The following is a 20,369-nucleotide window of genomic DNA, read 5'->3' on the forward strand; positions in this document are numbered from 1 at the left end:
TGTTCCAATTCTCTTCTCATAGGTGTTTTTATGGGACAAAGAGCAGAAAGAATAAGGTGAAAACAGGAAAAAGCAATGACAAGTTTCCAAAAGCAATTCAGGCTCTTCAATGTTAGGAAGGTAGGACACTGCAAAGCATTCTGCATGGTGCTAGTGAAGGGTTTTGGGGGCTGAGGTGAAGTTTAGGATGTGATATGTACTGTGTGAAGAGCTCTTTTGCACCCTGAGCAAAGGATCCTTGTGTAGAAACTCAGGGGTGATCCAGTGAACCTTGCGAGTTCATCTTGTGAAAGTTATCAATGCAGAGCCAAGAGAGAAATGTAGAACTCAGCAATGAATTCCACATCTCCTAGCAGGAAAGTGCAGATTGAACAACTCGGGTTGTCCCTTCTTAAGAAGAGGCTTGTACATATGACTAGGGTTGGAGAGTCTTTCCTACGTAGTGTTACTGTTTATAAATATTTATATCCGTGTGTCTCTTGGAAACAGTTTTAAACGTGAAAGTTCTCAAACCTGAAGGCACAGCTTCATTCCCGCACTCCTGCTGTGTTTATGTTTCTCAGTATAGACAGAGAGTTGGACCAAACCACTGTGGGTTGTGTCAATCTGCTGGTGTCCAGCTAGGCTGCTGCTTCCAGAGTGGGGGGCCCCTTGGATGTTTTTACTGCTGCTTTTGTGCTCTTGTTTGCAAGATGTTGAAGGAGAGTGTTAAAGACAGAGACCACTCAGCATTTACATGGCCCACCGCCGCTCCTCAAAACCCCAGAGGCCTTAACAGAAGAGCATAGAAACCATGGGGAGCTCTGAAGACTGACATAGCAGCGTGGCTGTCTGCAGACAATATTTGCAGCCGTTGCCACAAGGAGCAGGAGCCAGGGCTGGTGACAGGCGTTCAGGTTCCCCTCCTTGCCCGCAGCGGTGCGGGGCAGGCGTCCTCCCTGCTCGCGGCACTGCTGGCCACGGGGAGCTGCTCTTCTGGACCCGGGGGAGTGTTCCTGCTCGCCAGCCATTCAGCTCTGTCGTTACTTCCAGCTGAGTATGGGCTTTTTTCTTAATACTTTTAAGTCTGAGCCTTATTGTATGTTAAGATCTAGGGTTCCTGTTTCAAACATCAAATGTCTCAGTTGGGATAAGTGCAGTTGCCACCAACTTGCTGCAGAAGGGGAGCTGGGGCTGCCACCATGTGCGTCCCGCACGAAGCCGGTGCTGGGTGGGGAATCTTTGGGCATTTGCTCGTGATCTGTTTGCTCAGTAGCTGGGCTGGCATTTGCCAGCTGCGGGTGTTGGGTTTGAGGCAGAATGCAGTAGCCTGCAGGCATGTTTGATATGTGACTGTCCCCACTGGGTTCAGGAGCCCTGTGAGCTTGAACGTGTCGCAAAAGCAAAACAACAGGTTTACAGCATTGTCTGTTAAATGCCATACTTAGATTCCTCCCTAGGAATCCCATCCAGTAAATAAAGTGGTGATGAAAGTGCCCCGCCCTAAAATCTAAATGATTTCAACTATTAAGCTATTTCACTCTTAGTGTGACTTGGATGGGTGGGATTGTTGTATACATACTAACACAGCTAAAGAAAAAATCCAGTTGCTTTCAGTGGGTTTTTTACCCAATTTTGAGAGGACTGAAAAACTAATACATCAAACTTTCTTTAAAAAAATTAAAATCTTAAAGAGTCCAATTAGGGACCTACTTAAAATTTCTAGTGATATTAGAGGGTTGCAAATCCAACTGTTTCCAGTGATGTCCTGATACGTGGAGCAAATACTCCTTTTAAGTCAGCATGACTTAATTAGCTTTCTAAATCATGACTCTCATAGGGAGACCAGAGAGACTAAAACACCATGGTTGTATGATCTGAACAGTTCAGTGTCTGAACATCACTATTTCACTTAACACTTATGACAGATAAAATGCTGTGTCATGACTGGCTATCATAACAAATCATGTAGCATTACTTATCACCTTTGTTTTATCAAACAAATAGGAAAACTAGTTCCTGCATTTAATGTTATAACGTGTCAGTTAATGCCTTTGTGCCACTGGGAAAAAGTGGCACAACTTAGTATGGTATAACATTATTGATCCAATCACCCTCTAAAAGTTTTAAGAGATTCATATATAAAACTTTTCCCTATTGTATGAATCTAAAGTTGAGACATTGGCAAGTCTGCCATCCACTCAGAAGCTTTGAAAGTTGGGAGAAATGAATAAATGCAGCTACATGTTGTGCTGCAGTCCTTTGGAAAAAGCCATCTCCCCTATTAAAAAAAGAAAAAATTCTTTTTTGTTTTTCTTACAAATTTACCACCTACTGACTCACCGATGCTTGTTCCAGTTTATGCTCGTTAGTCTGCCTTACCCTTTTGCTGTGTGTGGCTGTAATGCTGGTCAGATGGGCAATTTTAAATTCTATATTAAAAATGATCATTTAATTAATAACACAAAGTAATTGGGCACTTCAAAAGCTTTTATATAAATCTTAATGTTTATTAAAAATCAAACCGAACAGCTTAACAACTGGTTAACCCTATGGACGTGGACCTTGAGCTCCTTTTCAGTCTCACTATTTAGCCTGAAAGAAAGAGACTGGAAGGTCTAAATACATGGAGTAAATGGTAAATACCTGCATCTTATAACTACATGCTTTTGATAGTCGATATTAAATTTTGAATTCAAATTTTAATTCAGAATTAAAATGCAGGCATTTAGGACCTCTTACCACTTGAACTAAGGGAAAATCTTCTTTAGTTCTTCAGTAACGTGGTTTAATACTAGGTAAGGCAAATGGTATCAAGTACTTAAATGATAATCAGCCATGGTTAATGCATTAGATAGGATGTATCTAATTTTAAGCTTGAACTGCACACATACTTTGTCAAAGCCAGACAGCTATCTACAAGGTATGTTTTGGGCAGTTTTTGGAACACAGAACTTTGGCAAGGAGAAAATTTGCTGTAGCAGAGCAGGAGCTCTGGTGAACAGTCCAGTTACACTGGGGTCTCTTTCCACAAGCTCTTTTTCAACCCTGTGTCTGCACCTTGCTTGTTCTGGTCTCTTGCAAGCAAAGCTGTGCTGTTCCGGTCAGCCTTTCCTTCACAAACAGGGTGGGATGCGTTTTTCACACTGTGAACAGGTTCTGACACCTGCCCAGATCATCTACACGTTGAGTGTTAGTGTCTCTGTGCCATGACCAGTTATCTGGGCACACAGAGGTGTTCATTAAGCTAGAAGGTTGTAGTGAAATGATGTAACTGTTAGACACGATTCCATCACAACGTTCAAATGCAGCTGGACAATTGTAACTTTTATACCAAAAACCTTAAAAAAAAAAAAAAAAAAAAAAAGCTAATGGCCTTTCCATGATGCAGGTATAATCCATGTGTGTTTGGTCTGAATGTTAGCACTACAGAAATAACTACTGCCCCTTTTGCACCACACTCAAATGCAAGTAGATTTAGTGTGCTATAATTAATTATACTATCTCGTCACAGTGTTAAGCAGGGAAATCCCAGCAATTGGAGCAGCCTGTTTGAGAGCCAGGATCCTTCATTCAGCAGCATGTTTGACTGTGCATCTGCAGGAAAGGAGGAGTGAGTATTGCTCCATGTATAGTAATGTGAGACCCTGCAAGGCAGAGAGCTGCAGGATTTTCCTACAGAGTTCACTTCGGTTTTACTGTTTAGCTTGAGCACTTTGCCTCTGTCCCTCTCTGTCTCTCACACACAGACACACAAGCATACACACACCTACTTATAACTGGACAAACTTATTTTTAAGATATGTAAGAATATTTTTTTATCTAGATTTTTTTTGTTAAAGCAACACTAACTACTGTATTTTTACCTTTTATATGTAAAGCTTGGCAATAGCTCTCAATGTATAATTTATTTGTTTTTTATAAAGTGCACCCTCTTGCTTCTGTTTCACAAGAGTAGTGGTATATGAACTGCTGTAGGCACTGCACTGAGATCTGTATTGAAACTGTACATGGGAACAAGAAACTGTGATTTGTAGTCCATTCAACCCAGTCTTGAAATGTTTATACTGTAGTTTTGTCTTAAATATACCACATCAGTGCAAAAGTCTCATAGAGTCATCTTTAAGCACCGCTTTTATAGGATGGCACAGCTGTAAAAGCCAGGTAGGTCAGCCAAAATGTAGGAAGTGAGCAGTACATTTAGGGCCCGTGAGCTACTGCGTCCCTGAAATCAAAGCCAGAGGTGTGTGGTAGAGACTTGCTTCGTCCTGAGAACTCACTAATGACAGAGTCACCGAGTTGTTCTTCAAATCCACTTGTAATTCACAAAGCGATGAACTAGGTTTGGCTTAGATATGTTTATTAAGTAAAGCAAAAAGTTATGTGTCATTCATAATAATGTCTGTATGTTAAAGGAAAATCCCTCTCCTATTCATACGTTTTAAGGCTCAGAAGCAGGGAGTGGTAAATAGAGAAAACACTCCTTGAGGCTGACAGATTTGTTCTTTTGGATGCAAGACTTATGATATAATGGTACATCTCTTACCTTGGAACAGTTTGCAGAAGAATGTTGCATCCTTTTGCTTTTGTTTTACCGAGTGAATTGGGACTGAGCATATCAAATTTACATAAGCTTTTCTCAGAAATATTTGAAAGCAGCTAGCTTCAGTGGCAGCCCCTTCAGTTTGTGTCCAGCCAAAAATGATGTGATGTGTTTTGTTTCTAAATAATTGCCGTTAGCTGGAGTAATTCCATTCATTATTTCATGCAGGCCACCACAGAGCTTTCAGATGGCCATAGCTTTTTGTCGCTAGCTTGGGCCCAAGTTAAATCCTCATTACCTGCTTCTGTTATGGAGGTGCATTGTAAGAATATCCACAAAGCTGCTTGTGTTCTTTGCTAAAAAGGTGATTGTACCCAGTAGTGTAATTGGGGTCAAAAATAGAGGGAATGAAATCCAAGTGCTTGGAAAGGAGTTAATGTTAAGTTTTGAAGCAGAAGCTGGCCCAGGAGAAGTGACGCTGTGAGCAGCGTGCGCCGGTGTCGGGTGGTGGTTGTGGTTTGTGGGGAACCTGGGGTGCAGGCGGTGCCCACCGCAGAGCGCTCCCGATGAGGAACGGGGAGGCAGGTGATGTTTCAACCCCCTTCTTTCCAGGTGCAGCTCAAACTTGTTTTTAAAGCCCTGGGAACACGCCAGCACCGGGATACAATCCCTCCAGCGGAGTTGGTGAGTCGTCTGGCAACACGGGTTCCCACTTTCAGTACTAGAGCTCTATTCTTCTCTACAGTGTTCTGGGGGCTGCTGCCCTCCTCGAGCAGAACTGCCCAGGCAGCCCAGCCCACGTTTCTGCTGCCTCCAGGCCCCTCTCCTCTTCCTGCTCCCATCAGGATGTCTGCACCAAGCTCCTGCGCAAGGGCCGCGCAGGGGCCGGGGAACGGAGGGGCCCGGGGCAGTTGGGCGGGTTTGGGAGGTTGGAGATTCATTTCTTAGACAAAGACAGCGGGGATGTGGCCGGGGCGCTGGTGCTGACTTGGCTCCCCAAGAGGCGAGGGCAGGGAAGGGGACACAGGCACAAGCTGCCGCTTCCTCCTGCCGTGCCAAGGCCCGGCCTTTGGGCTGGCGCGCGTCCTGCCAACGTTGGCACCCAGTAAATGTTGAAACTCTTGGTGGGGCTGCCAAAGGGAAGGGAGGCTGCGGGGAGGACAAAAGGAATGGCGGAGGCTGGGTGGCATTTTCCTGGGGCTGCTGCACATCCCCAGGATACGTGTGCTTGCCAGGAGGCTGCCTCATTACTTGGAAAGTCGGTGGTTTATTATAGCCCTTTCCAGCTGAATTTCCTTTCCTCATCAATCCTAGATGAAAGTCCGTATGTTACAGTAGCTTGCTCTGGATAATGCCAAAACAGACGTATCAGCCGGTAGAAGAGAAATGTGCTACTGATTTGGGGTTGCTGTGCTCTGCGTGTGCTTAGCCCAGTTGCTGTATGAAGTTCTTTCCAAACATACCTCCTCTTAACTAGGCAACTCGCAGGCCTCCAGGAGGGAAAAGTGTGGCACTTCTTTGGAAAGTCAAAGTCTGGAGGCTCGCTGAACTCCCATGGGATGGGCGGGCACCTGCAGGAGCGTGGTGTTTATTCAGAAAGGTAAGTTCTTTTCAAGACTATAAATAAAGAAGTTAAATTCACAACCGTTGAGAAAGCAAGTACACACTGATGCTAATGTAGCAGGCCATTTATATGGCAACATGCAGTTCTTAATCCTTAAGTAGCTCTTTGCAAACTAATGGTTTCCCTTCATCAGTTAGGTGCAGTCCTTGGACACCTTCTGGACTGCTAAACTCTCTGCTGGGTTTTGTTCTCAGCAGTGTGCAGTGCACATAACACTCTCAGAAGCACACAAAATTTAAAAGATCTCAGAAAATGTTGCCATTAAGGATATTTAATTCATCAAATTATCAAATTCCTCGTAGTTCCCATAACATGCATAGGGTTGGTTTAAATCTGGTTTTATAGGTGAATATCTGTCATGTATTCTGCTGTTTCGAGATGATTAGCAGCTGGTGATGGTCTTTCTGCTTATTCTTCCAGTGACTAAGAAATGTCTTGGAGAAATCTGAGGTAATTTGGAAACCAATACCAATTCCTAGAATGCAGTGATACATTTTAGGAGAAAAAATTGTATTTGTATTATTACTGAACTTCTTCCATGTCTGTGTATGGAAACAGTATTTCCGAAGTTCCCATTAGGACTGGCTTTTGAGATCCCTCCACCAAAATTCAGCATGATTGCTACTAGCAAATGACCTAGCATGTGAGGAGGTCCTTGGCAAATGCGAGAGAAAGCACTAGTTAGGAGGGGACCGACAAGAAGCATAACACTGAAACCTCTGTTTTTCTGCTGACTGAAAAGAATCCTCACTGAGCAGCTGCATTTGGACATCAGAATTACACTGCTGCTAGTTGCATCAGTGCAGTGCCAACATCTGCAGCAAACAGAGCCAAATGGAGCAAACTCAGAGCCCCATCCAGTCGTGGGGAAGGCAGCAGGACTCCGTCTTCATCTGCACAACTCCTACCACCACCAAAGGGCAGCATCTCCCTCTCCGCAGGCCACGCTGTCATGTGGTAAGATTTTAGTTCTCTGCTTCCTTGTCAGGTTAGTGTAACAAGTGGAATGCTTTGTGATAATGATATTGGACGAGTTGCTGCCTATAAGGTCCCACTTCTGTAAGTCCTTCTGTTCGCTCAGCTCCTTCACTCCTTCAGTCCATCATACACGGCTGCATGACAAACCACTGCTGAATGACCATGCTGAGGCCCTGGGCCACTGTTGTGACATGAAGTAGAAACACATATTTTCTTGTATCTTAAAGCAAAATATTAATTTATACGTTGCCCAATTTACCTAGCACTTCAGAATGGGTTTATTTCCAGAACAAAGTACTGTTCTATTGGAGAATAAAGAGTTCTGCTCTGAGCTTATTATGGCATCAGTTAACAGCTTAAATTCTGACAGTGAAAAAACGTATTTAAAAATCATTTTTGAAATGTGTTCCTAATGAAAATGTCAGATGCTGTATGACAGATGCCATGGAAATGTTGTTTACAGAGCACTTTCTCCTGCTGCATTCTTAATGTATTAACTCTGACATGGACAGATAGTTTTCTAGATTTAAGAGGGAAAACAGTCAGCAAAAACATTGCTTCATTAATGGCTATGTGGGATCTGCCTGGGATCCCATTATTTACCTCAAAACAGTTACTGAGAGGCCATCAGATAACAACTTCCTATTTAGGAAGTCTCTGGGAATTATCTGATTTGCAGTTACCAGATTAGACATAAATATGCTCGTGCTGTCCTGTCAGGTTTGGCTTCCTGTAGCAAACTAGATTTAGGATTCAAAATATGGCATTAGGAGGCTGAAGTCAGGGAAGGTCTCTGCTGCCATTCAAAGTTTTTAGTAATCCCTGAAGAATGTAGTCAATAGAGGGCAAAACCTACTGGATGATGTTCAGCTCTGAAACAGCCAAGTATTGCAGAACACTCCTACAGTATAATCCAGTCCAGTTAGCTTCAGCTGGGTATTAATTTGACAGAACTGGTAATTAAATTACCACCAAACAGAAGCCACATCTAACTTACAACATTTCTACTGATAAGAACTTTCCTAACAGAGTAATCCATCCTGCCCTGTGGCAAGAATGGGTTTAAACTGATTGTGCTGGGCACTGGACCAAAGTCTGAAGAAGCTTTTTAACTTTCTAAAATGGGAAATCCAAAACTCTTGTGAAATGCTTCCAATGCCGAAGTATATCCCTGTTCCTCCTAGATGGGCATGCTGGAATGGTACATGACTGCACTGTGGCCGTTTCTGTTAGCTGGTGCCAAGGTCTGAAACAAAAGTTGAGTCATGAAACAGAAAATGCTAACGGATAACGGCCTATCAGGAGCGACGTCTGTCTTGGAAACATCCAGCTATTGCAAAGCAATGAAAATCCTTGTGTAGAGTTGAGGGAAACTTATTTGAAAATAAGGAGTAAATCCACCCCAGAGATGTGTATTGATGCCTATGGAAACCGTTCCCGAATCTAAGCACCCTCCCTTTCTCAGCCCACCCCAAGGCCGTGCGCCGGCAGCCTCCCTCCTCTCCCCCTCCTGCTGGAACAACTTCCACGAGGCGCCGGGTGCTTCCCTATCCCTTCCCGGACGTGGTGTGGATGTATCGGGCAGCTCCTGGGAGAACAGTGGGGAGGATTAGCCCCTTCCCACTGCCCCCCGTGCTGAAGGATCTCCCATGTTGCCCGGCTTGGACTTGCCCCTGCCCAAGCCCCAGCCCTGGCTCGGGGAACCCGGTGGTTCCCACCACGTCTGCAGCGGTTCTCAGCGAGCGCTGCAGGACTCGTCGCTGTGGGGAGGCCCAGGTAGAGCTGGAGCAAGAAGGCAAAATATAAAATGAGTGTTTTTTTTTTCCTTTGATACTGACATGGCCCAAGATGGCACCGTGTCTCCAGCAATACAGCAGCAAAGCAGAGTAAACTAAGGCCATGCTAGGGCTAAATACAGACTGAGTGGCTGATACGCAAGCAACTGCCCCGTTTGCTTCATGCTGTATTTAGGTTTTTTTTTATTATTATTATTTTTACCAATGGGCCTGCAGTCCCAAACATTCCCTTGACTCCTCTGCTGGTCACAAGTAATCACAGTAGTAACTGTGTCAAATCTTAAGTTTTTTTCTGCAATTTCATCCTAACAGGATTTACCACAGTATGAATTTTCTGTAATCAAAAATGAATGACTTTTTTTACACGTAGTGCTATAAAATCAATCTCCTAAGACCAACATGGAAATTTTTGCACTGAGGTTTTCATTTAAAAGTGGCAATATCTTGGTGCGTCCATGTGTTCAGAGTGAAGAAATGAGAAATGCTGCAGCACTTCACATTTCCAAATTTATTAGTGCAACTGCCAATCTGTTCTCACAACCCTTGTTTTAAAAGCACAGATTTCATGCACGGTTGCAAAGTACCATTTAAAATTGGCTTTCCTGATCAGGACTTGAGCGAGACAAAGCAGTGTGGAGGTCTAGGACTTCAATTCCTAGATAGGACTCAAAAATTCAAGAGCAGTATTTTAAATTCCTGTATTAAGGAAGCGATAAACCCTGGTGATGGAAAGCGCAGAGAAGTAAAGTATGTGCTCTAGCCACATGTCTCCAAAGAGATTAGATTGGAACTGCTTGGGGGAACATATTTCAAAGCAATCTGTTTAATCAACAAAGCAACAGGCATTTGATTCACACATTCCCCGCTCCTGGCTCCTTCCCGCAGGCCCTGCCGGCACCTTGCAGCACTCTGTCCATCTTGCAGGAGCAGGGGGATTGCTTTAATAAAGCGCAGTTTATAGCCCAGGCCGCAAGAGGACACCCCTCCAGTGCTGATTCTAGCTACTACGGCCCTAATTTTCAAGTGTGCCTCATCAGGGTGTTTTCCACTGACAAGGGTGAAGAAATCCGCTTGCCGCCAGCACATGGGACTGGAGAGAGACAAGTTCTAACAGTTTCTCCGTAACCTGTGCCCGAGACCGAACGAGATACCATAATACATTTCCTATTTTCTAGTCACAGACAGGAATAATCCGTGATTTTCAACATTTTCTGGAGCCGCAGAACCTCCAGTTTTCCTGTGGAGGTTTGGCTCCTTCTATAATAAATTCACACTTGATGAGGATGGTCTGATTTTTGGTCCTTTTCAGAGGTACTTTTAAAGTACTCCTCAGACGGTAGGTCCAAATTCACTGGTCTGTATGTGCCCCATCATGAACTGGTGGAAACATTAGACACCCAGTGAGGAGGAGAGGGAGGGAGAAGTGTAAGCTGATATTTGTAAAAGATCTATTTATTAGGCAGTAGCTTAGACAATGACAGTGAAAAAGCCTAAAATCACAATGACTTTTGAATGGCTCGTTCACAGTTTTCACTGGTGAATACTATAATAAGATGCTTTCTCCTGAGAAATATGTTTGCTCCACGAGCCTATCTAAGCATCTCTCTTTTTCCAGGCAGGTGAGTATTTCTGTCTGACAAATAGTGGAAAACAGAGCAAGGATAATAAAACAGCCTGCTCATTCAGGGTTACATAGCGAAGGAAGAAAAGACACTGGGAAACTTTGAGTATGATCCTGCCACAAGATTGACTGGCTCAAAAAGAAAAAATCTCAGTGTGAATCTTCCTCTCTCATATCAAAATATAGTAAAGATATGGTAAACTAGTATACACAGCATTTCCCCAGGGGCAATGTATAAAATGTATGCTATTAGTATTAAATAGAAAATTTGCACTGCATTTATACAGATTAAAATGAGAGAGATTCAAAATGTGGGTTTTTTAAGATAAAAAGATTGTGTTAAAAATGCTGCTGTTCATTCTCACCTTTTTATTTAGTTTTATTTGGGGTTTGTGTTTATTTGTTTCATCACTGTTGCTGGCACCTAAGGTATCTTTGCCAAAAATACAAAATGAGATCTAGTTCACCAATTTATGTTCCTCCAGAATGAACCAAAGTTCGATATAAAATGATAAAAATGTATATAACTTAAAATGAACAATAATTTAAATATTGCATTTAATAATTTTTGTTCTTTATGGCAAAACAGTAAACTTCAGTGGGAAAAAAAGAATAGAAATACAGAGACCACAAAATACATAAAAAGTTGCTGCGCAATAATTACTAATTAAAGGAAGAGCAGACACTTTGATAGCTTAATAGCCTAACTTTATGGCAAGGTTGAGCTCCCAGTTCTGCACACATTGCTGCTTGTAAAGGCAGGCCAGGCTGCGCTGCAAGCCCCCGGGAACTGCGTGGTTCTCTCTTTTAGCCGGTGCCTGAGGACTGGGAACATCCCATGGAAGATGTTGACTGCACCGTGTCCTACCAACGTGTTGGATCCAGAGCAGGGGCTTCGCTCGCACGGAAATTGAACCCACCACTGCACAAAAAAATATACCGAGTGTCCCGCAAAATGCAGAAGTGTTTGTGTGGAGCCTCCACGTAGGCACGTGGCGAAAAAGTAATTCAGAAGCGATTCTGAAGTGAAAAGGGTGCCATCACTTAAATATAATTAACAAAAATGAGTGTTGTGATCTATTAATTTACAGAGCAACTACAGAAAGACACCAACTCTTAATCCCGTCTTTAACCTCTCCCAGTAGGAAATGCTGATGAGTGTGGAGCTCTTTAATGGGGACAGCAGTGCAGAAGAGTTCACTTCCTAGGCAATATGTGACAGCCCAAAGGATGGAGATCTGGGGATCTCAGAGGTAAGACTAGATTATGGATATTTCTAGGAGGAGGTTTTTGTGCATTGCAGCTCCTGTTATCCTAAAATCTGCTTTCCCCTCACAAGTAAAACTACAATTCTTATTTGCCTTTACTCCCCCATCCTTTTTCTGTGTAAACTCCGTCCTGAATGCTTTGATACTGTATCTTGCCATGCAAAAGAATTCAGAGCAACTCTTACAACTATTCAGCTAAATCAGAGAATGTGCTGCCAAGGGCTTTGTTTTGTATTATTAGTATTTTTTGAGCATTGACTGAAGAAATCAAGTTGCTGCACACTACTGCAAAACTAAAACCCTCTTCCTTTATCCAGAAGGAGTTCAAAACATTTTGCAGCATACAAAATTGCACTGGTATAATGGTCTTTTCTGGAAAATGTTATTTCACTGCATAGAAATATATAGCATTTTATTTCATTGTACGATAGGGCAGTGTACTGTAGGATCTGGATAGTGTAAGTCTTGGTCTGCCACTTTATAGGCTATTAGTGAATGTTGTTCAAGTTTTTCTGGACCATCTCTAGGGCAATCTAGCATTTTTCATTTCTCGCTGTTAACCAAAGTTTGCCAAATAAAACAAGGCTCAGTTATTGCTCACTGCAACCTGTACTTGAAACAAAATTGGGAAAGAGTGAATACACAGATGAGTGATGCATAAGTAGTTTTCCAGAATGTATTCAGGCTTACAGCTGCGAAACAGCTGAAGTTAGGATGCAAAAAAAAAAAAAAAAAGGGAAAAATATGAGCATATACCTCAACCTGCCACAAGGTGCCACTATATTCTCTGAAGTGGAAACAGCAGACACAACACTTGCCTGTTAATGCTCCTTAAAATACATCATGGCCACAGTTTGCAGATAGCTTATTTTACGAGGTATCAGAAAAATAATAATTGGACCAAATATTGCATTTTGTGTTTGATACATATCTGAGCTGACAAAGTCTAATGTAAATAAAAACTCTTATTTCCAAGGCTGTAGAAGTGAGATCCAGGTTCCAGTCTCACTAGCGAGGACTAGTGAGTGGAGAGGTGGCAACCTCCTAGTGTGGACAAGCCCTTAGCTCTTAACCTACTACAAAGCAGTGCCTGTTTGTCAGCAATTTAGAGTACTCTGTGCACTTACTTTACTCTTTTAAGTCCACAGATACTTAGTGTCCCAACGGATAAAGTTATGCATGTTTTAGGTCCATATAATAAATAATATGATGGTCCGTATAATGGCAAATCCATTATTTTGATTTGAGACCATTTTCAAGGTAAGAGTGATAAATGGAAAGTGTGGCAACATATCACAATTACTCTTAATTAAAGGGGAAAAAAAAAGAGCAGCTATATTGAATTTGACCAGGATGTACAGCAATAAATCCATTTGCATCCACAGATAAATTGCATTACCTCCATTGCTCACAGCTTTCCCGAACAAAGAAGTGCCAAGGCTCAAAATTTTCCCTGCATCTATTCCAAGCAGAGGTGGCTGCAGTAACACTTTCACAAAGCCTGTTAATTTTATGTCAGCAAGCAGCTGTGTAGGCAGCACCGGGGCCATTCATCAATGTCCAGCTAACTGCACGGAGGTCTTCAGCTTGGTTATGCAGAAAGTATAAAAATGCTTTTAAGAGGTGCCTTACATTAAAAATCTCAGTTCCCCAGGTAAATTCATAAAGACACTGTATAAAAGCAGCAGTGTGGTACTACTGCTGGCTGATCAGAAACCCCAGCCAGGGGAAGGATGAGAGCTGGGCTGTTTCCTGGAAATTGCCATTTAAACATGTTTTGGGCCAGAACAATTATTTAGAAAGCATAGCAATGATTAGTTTAGGTTACAAGGAGGCCTCTTCCGTAGATCTCCATCTGGGTACTTTTCCTTTATGAATCGCCACAGTTTAACTTATGAACCGTGCCTTGAAGTTCACCATGTAAAACTATATTTAGCCACATATATGTCAGTGAAGGTCTACATAAGCACTGTTCACCTGGTGTGTATCTGATTATAGGACAAGGGGTTATTTTCTACAGAGTTCTAGATCTCTATCAAAAGTTGCCTTTTGTCTTTAGAAAAAAAAAAAAAGACTGAGGTTGGGTTGGATTCAATGTAGAACAAACTATTAAAACATAAGAAAAACCTGCATATAAGAGATTCCTGTAAAACTGGTCTTATATGCCCACAAGCTTGCTGAGTTAGAGTGGCCAACTGCATAATCTTTTATTTAATCATTTTTTCCTATGTGTTTCTATACTATGCATTGCTTTCTACTTATCTCTCCAATTCCTGAACGTCTCCTTTTTGCTTCTTCCCTCTTGGCCCAGACCGTGAGGCTCCCCTGTCTCTGCACACGGGCTGCCCCGTCACCGTCCTGGCCCTGGCCCCCGGCAGCCCCGCCGTGGTGGTGCCGCTCCGGTACGTGCTGGTCTCCTGCAGGGAAGGCAAGGGCCGTACCTCAACCGCAGTCACTCCGCTTTGTGGCCCTGTGTGTGTGTGTGTGTTCCCCAGGCTGCTGCAGGGAGGGGTGTTTTTCAGCAAGCAGCAGTGGAAAATCTGGGAGGAAAAAAGCAGTAACATCTTAAATTATGGTTTAAATTGTTAGATTGCCCAGACAGAGCTGGAGGTGCAGTCTGGAGCTCTGCAGAGCTAGCTCAGGTGTTGACTTGGTCACAGCATTCACCAAATGCTGCTCCAAAGGCTGATTTGCGGCCAGAATGGGAGATTTCATTGCCTGCTGCAAGGAGTCCAGCCTAAGAAACTCCAGACATGGCTCTGCGTGTTTTCTGACACTCGGATATCAGGAGATCTTATTAACTCAGCAAAGATCCAGGTTGGGGCCAACACTCTGCAGACTGATAATCCTCTTCTGCTGGTAGAAAGTGCAGGTGCTGATGGACACTGGCCTTCCTCTTTAAAATCAGCTTTAAAATCAGCTTGACTCCTTCAAGCTTGTGCTGAGCTGGTGATAAAAAGCCCTGCTGACCACAGGCCAGGACCATGGGTGGCATACAATGCTTATTTGCAGCATGAATATTATCCCAAATCCCACCATTTTCAGGGGTATCATCACTGCTACTACCCTAGAAATAGCAAGTGACCTGTACTTCAGGGTTTCTCTGATATTTCTGACGTCTGTCAGTCAAATATTAAGAAGTTTAGGATACAGTGTAAATAAAATATGAAGCAACTGCTGCTTATGATAATACTGATTCCCAAAATCACAATAGCCATAGTGAAATACTTAAGAAAATGAGTGGTCTACTTGCAAAATGTAAAAGCCTGTATTTTTGTTATGCTTGAAAATTGTACTTACGTTTTTTATTTTCATTGTCAGGAATTGAAGGAATTGCACCCAGGAATTGTTTTCAGGATGAATCCTTGCTGCACTTCTATCTTCGGGTGTTCACAGAGAATTCTGGAGAGAAGTGCACATAGTTCTGGAAAATACAAAGGATTACAGTAAAACAAGTTATAGAAGGTAGCTACAGCATATTACATATGAAATACATATATTTCATTTACCAGATTCCTCGTATTGTGTGCTCCAGTATCATACTGGAATGTATCATCTGATCTTCCTTTGCAAATTACCATTTGTAGGACCAGAATAGATTTAATGATGATATCCTGCTAAAGATTCTCTTTATAAGGCAGTAGCACTCACTATTCAATTTTTGTTAGTGGTTTTTGGGCCATAAAGCAGCACTGTAGGATGCCAGGGCACTAGCAGGTACGCGGCAGTGACGCATTTGGTGCGTGTCAATCCCCAAAAAGGCTGAAGCCATGAAATATGGTTCCTCTCCCTAACTCTGCCAAGCCGCAGGGTAACTGTAGCCAATTCCTCTTTTTTTTTCAGGTTCTTCCACAGTTAAATGAGGACAAAACCACCTTTTTAGTCAAGCACTTGAAATATGCTGATGCAGTGCTACATGAGCGTGCCACAGTTTTATTGCTATTAATAATAATGATTTGAGGTGGGGAAAAAAAAAGCTGATGAGAGGTCTCTATCTACTAACATCTTTACAAGGTTAAAATAGGCTTGTGCCCATAAATGTTTCTATTTTTTCCAGGTATAAAACTCTTTATTGTTCTTCCTACAAACCTTGTGATACAACTGTTCAGAGAACACACTGGGCCTGATTTCATGTGGCCAGTTATCTACAAAATGCTCCTGCCTGCTGGTTTGTCTCAACTACCCCATTTGAGCTGGGTGCAAGCGAGGCAAGCGCGACACGATGGCCAAAGGCCGGTGTGGGGTGAGGTGAAGGCGGCCTCCTTCCACCCACAGCTTGGGAGCAGCCCTGACCCTCGCAAATCACCATTTACTCCCTTGCCGACAGGCCTACGGTCACTAAATGCATCAGTTAACAAATTGCTTCATTCCGTGGTTTGGAAAAAAAAGTACCTTCGGTGCCAACCACCTTGAATCTTGCATTTCAGTGTCAGTCTTAAACTATGAACTTGGCTCCTTGACTGCTTTTGTGAGAGCTCAGCTCGCCAAAGCTCCTCCACTGCCACCTTACCAGTCCTGTCTGCAAAGGAAAACTGCTGCCCTTCCCGAGATTGGGGTCACGAAGCGATATTCACCAGGTGACAAAATAGTGACCGCTGCTTCAACTTCAGCATAATTTTCCCCCATTAAAACAAACCCCGACAACTTGGAACTTTTTCCACCAACTTCTCCAAAACAGCTGTAGCACTCAAAAAACTGTCTGCTGCTCTCCAAATTCTTCTGCCATTTCAGCCTAAAAATAGCAGCCGTGCAATCAGCCCCGATTGTTGAGCAGCGTGAGGATGTGTGAGAAGAGGCCCTAAAAAGCTGTAATTAGCATGGGAGCTGGAGCACAGAATACTTATCGATTAATGGCACTGCACTACTGTTTCATAATAAAAATAATTCAGGAAATGTGCAAAGACAGAAATTACTTCAGGAAATGTAGTTTATGGGCTCATTATATCGTTATTTATATTTTTATTAAACATGTTTTATCGGGCAAAAAGATTTACTTATTTAAAATATTACTTAAATAGATATTTATTCAAGTCTTTTTTTTTCCTATCTGGGTCACTTGTTTCCTTTCCATCTGTTTCCAATATACCCAACAAGGTTTCAGATTTAAGAGAATCAAGCCTTTGGAAATATTAATAAGATATGAAATCACACTTATTTGAAAAAAAGAAAAAAAAAACACAGAATAGTAGGATTTTCCCTTTTTCTTTTCTGTTAGTGGCCCACAGACCTTTCCTTGCAGAATGCTGTATTTCCATATTAGCAACTTGCTGATGCAGTGAGACTTTGCTTTTCCTTTTGCAGTTGAATAATATTGATATCTTTTCTTTTATAATTTTTCTACCTAACCTAAAATTTATTGGATAAAGAAGTAGAAATATATTGAGTTATATTTTTACGTGCTGAGTATATTTCTCATTTTTAAGTATACAAATGCATTTTGGTTGGTGTAACACAGTAAAGATTTCACCTTTTTACCAAATATAGTGGAGGTTCTGGTTTTTGGAAAGAAAAAAAAAAAGAAATTCCTTACTTAAAATATTTCTGGAAATGTCACAGTTGTAATCTAGTATATTAATCAGGAAATCATCTTTGTTAGTGTGTAGAACAGTCATATTGTGTCTATGACTATGTGCCTTCTTGTATAGGCAAAAAAAGAAAAAAAAAAAAAAAGAAAAGCCTAAACCTTATAGACATTGCTTTACTTTCATGTCTTTCCCCAATAAATTAGATTTTTTTGAGTTTAGGGTTTTTTTTTTGAGCAACAGGACTTTTTATACATAAAGATAGAATATGTAGCTTGAATAGTCCAATTCAAAGTGGTTTTAGCTGTTACAAAAATTCCTTAATCGTTTTTTTTTGAAATGCTTCTTTTAACCAATTCTCTATTCACTTGCAAGTCCTCCCCAGGAAATCAGTTAATTATGATCTCCAGGACTGCAATTAACTATTCGACAGAGACCTAATTTTAAATGAAGCTTGTGAGAAAGAACTTCCTTCCTGAAATACTCATTTTCAGGTGGCAGGAGCACAGCATATTTTGGACATATAAATCCAGTGCACCAGCACCAGTCTGATGGAAAGCTTATGCTGATAATGAATGTGAGTATTTATGGGTGTTAATAATTTTTGGTCCTTAATTGAGTATTTACTTGAGAAAGCTAATCAACTTTTACACTTTTATTTAAGGTCATGTTGCTGACTCCACGCACAAGTGTGCTGAGCATTCCTTCTGCATCGTGAACTCCCCATGTCACTGGGATAGGTGCCCTGACTGCAAAGTGTCACTGCAAGAAAAGCGTCTTTTGAGTGTTACCTGAGTTTGAAACAGGTAATTTTTTATGTTCTAAATATGGCAGAGGGAGAAAACAGAGCTCCTGTGCGCTTCAAGATAAAGTAATGAGAAACTCCTACCGTGATCACAGGATGGTCTATCGTGTATCTGGCCTTTTGTCTTTTCCTTGGATATAATATGTACTGTCACCATTAGAAACAGGACATTCTAATAGATGGGTCATTCAGCCCCTGGAAATGGTGTATTTAATGTTCCTAGTAGATTTTGTTTGGGGCTTTCACAGGAACTGCAAGAATGCAAGAAACTTGCTCTCTCGTTGGGTTCCTTCATGACACAGTAGGTAAATTCAGTGACAGAGACCCATACTTAGGTGTGACTGAACGTGTCTTCTTGACAGCTCGTGAGTTGCTGTTTAAGCAACTTCCAAATACTTTCCTTCCAAAGGGAGGATCTACAAAATTCACAAAATTTTGTAGGTTAGGAAACAATAATCTAGTAGATACAGGAGTGTATCTACCGAGTGTAAGTGGCTGCACGGTCTGCCTACTTTCCTCAGGCGAAAACTAGAGTATTGTGGTATACACTTGACAGCTGAGAGTGCATCAGTACAAAGCTGTTATCTTTGGTATAAAATACATGCAGTGAAATCTAATTGCTTGTCCTTTATATTTGCTGAGTGAGGAAAAGAGACATCTAATAAACACTCAGCTGTGCTCAAACTTCACCAAAGATAGACAATGCTCTCGTCCCTGAGACAGTTTGGCCTTGGCAAACAAGGAGCAAGTAGGTTGAGAGGACATACAAGGTTATGAGAATAGGAGAAGCGGTAGCTTGAAGAAATATGTTTTAGTCAAATATGAAGGAAGAAAGAGCTGGCATTGAGAGTAGTAAAGTGTTCCAGCTGGCAGCTATTAAAACACTTGGGTATCACATTAGAATCAGTATGAATTTAGATTTACAATTTGAGAGAAGTCATGAAAGACTCATGAAAAAGAATCAGATGGCACAACTGGGAAGTCCATCAGTAATAACTAGGGAAAAAAAGTGTAAGTACAAAAAGGATCTTTCATGGGGCAGATCATTTAAACACTCAGGTAAAAGATGTATATGCATGAAGACAGATGATATGACTGCATAGCTGGAATAGATTGCATAGAGGGGAATGGCAGGTTTTTAGTCTGGCAGGGAAAAGAAGAGGAGTGAGGCAGGAAAATGGTAACAGTAACTTGATGCCTCACACTGACCTGGATGCCGACAGTAAGTCCTGGACTGCACTGGCAGATGGCAAAAACATAAACCCACATAATTTCAGTATATAAACTTCATCACCCAGAAGACAGTTAGGAAGCACAGAACTTTGCCACATACAAGTTGTCCCTCCAAATTCAAATGGAATTACTCAAGTGAATAAAACCAGCGATATGCATGAGTCTGCACAATGTAGCCTGGATACCAGAGCAGAAAAAAACGGACTAACTCTTTGTTAGAAGCCTGAAAAAATGTTTTGCAAGCTGTTTTCATATTCAGCCTCAGAATGACAGGGTCCATTTTTAACTAGAGCCTGTCTTTCTCCAAAATGCTCGCTCCCAACTAATGTGGCCCAGTATTCATCCCAAGCCAGATGCCGTTTGGCTTGGGATTTGGTTGGTTGCGTTTCTTTGTTTTTCTTTTGCTCAGGAGAAGACGTTTTTGTTGCTTTACGCCTCTTCAAGCGTGGAAAAGGGAAGGAGCCAAAGGAGGGCCCTGTGGTGACTCCACCGCGTTGGAAAGGAGGAGAGGGGATGTGTGCGGGCCCGGCGGCCACCCGCGCCGCGGGCTCTCCCGCCCGCTCCTCCCGCTGCTTTGCTGAGGGTGTTTTGCCCCTTTGGATGACAGGAGTCACTCAGACTGTGGTAGGAAAATGGCTCCTATGCTTTCCATGCCGCAGGGCGCACGCATACGAGCTACACCACGATCTTCCGTGCCAGGCCCGGAGCCGCTTCTTCCTCGGTGCAGGCCGCAGTGTGGCCAGGGCCTCTCTGGACACTCGTGCACCCTTTTAGCTGTGGGATTTGTGCTGGTAGTACATTGAGGAGGGAAGGAACAAGGTAAGAACAAGCCGGCCGCGCGCTCTGCTCAGACCCGGCCGTGTGTGGTGGCCAAGGACAAGGTGACGCAGGCGGCGGATGCCGTTTGGAGCCGTCATATTCTCTGTCAGGTTGGGAATAACCAAGGTCCTGCGAGCAATTGCTGTCACCAGGAGAAGAGCCAGCAGGCCACAGCAGTTGC

At 42.5% G+C, this 20,369-nt stretch overlaps 1 pseudogene; it reads right to left on the reverse strand.

Moving 5' to 3' along the window:
- Positions 1-6,502: 6,502 nt before the first annotated feature.
- Positions 6,503-12,349, reverse strand: LOC148595786 (uncharacterized; annotated as a pseudogene).
- Between the last annotated feature and the right edge of the window lie 8,020 nt (positions 12,350-20,369).

The sequence above is a fragment of the Tinamus guttatus genome, unplaced genomic scaffold (genome assembly GCF_059628265.1).
Source record: "Tinamus guttatus ecotype Peru unplaced genomic scaffold, ASM5962826v1 Tinamus_guttatus_pri_ptg000060l, whole genome shotgun sequence".
Lineage (NCBI taxonomy): Eukaryota > Metazoa > Chordata > Aves > Tinamiformes > Tinamidae > Tinamus > Tinamus guttatus.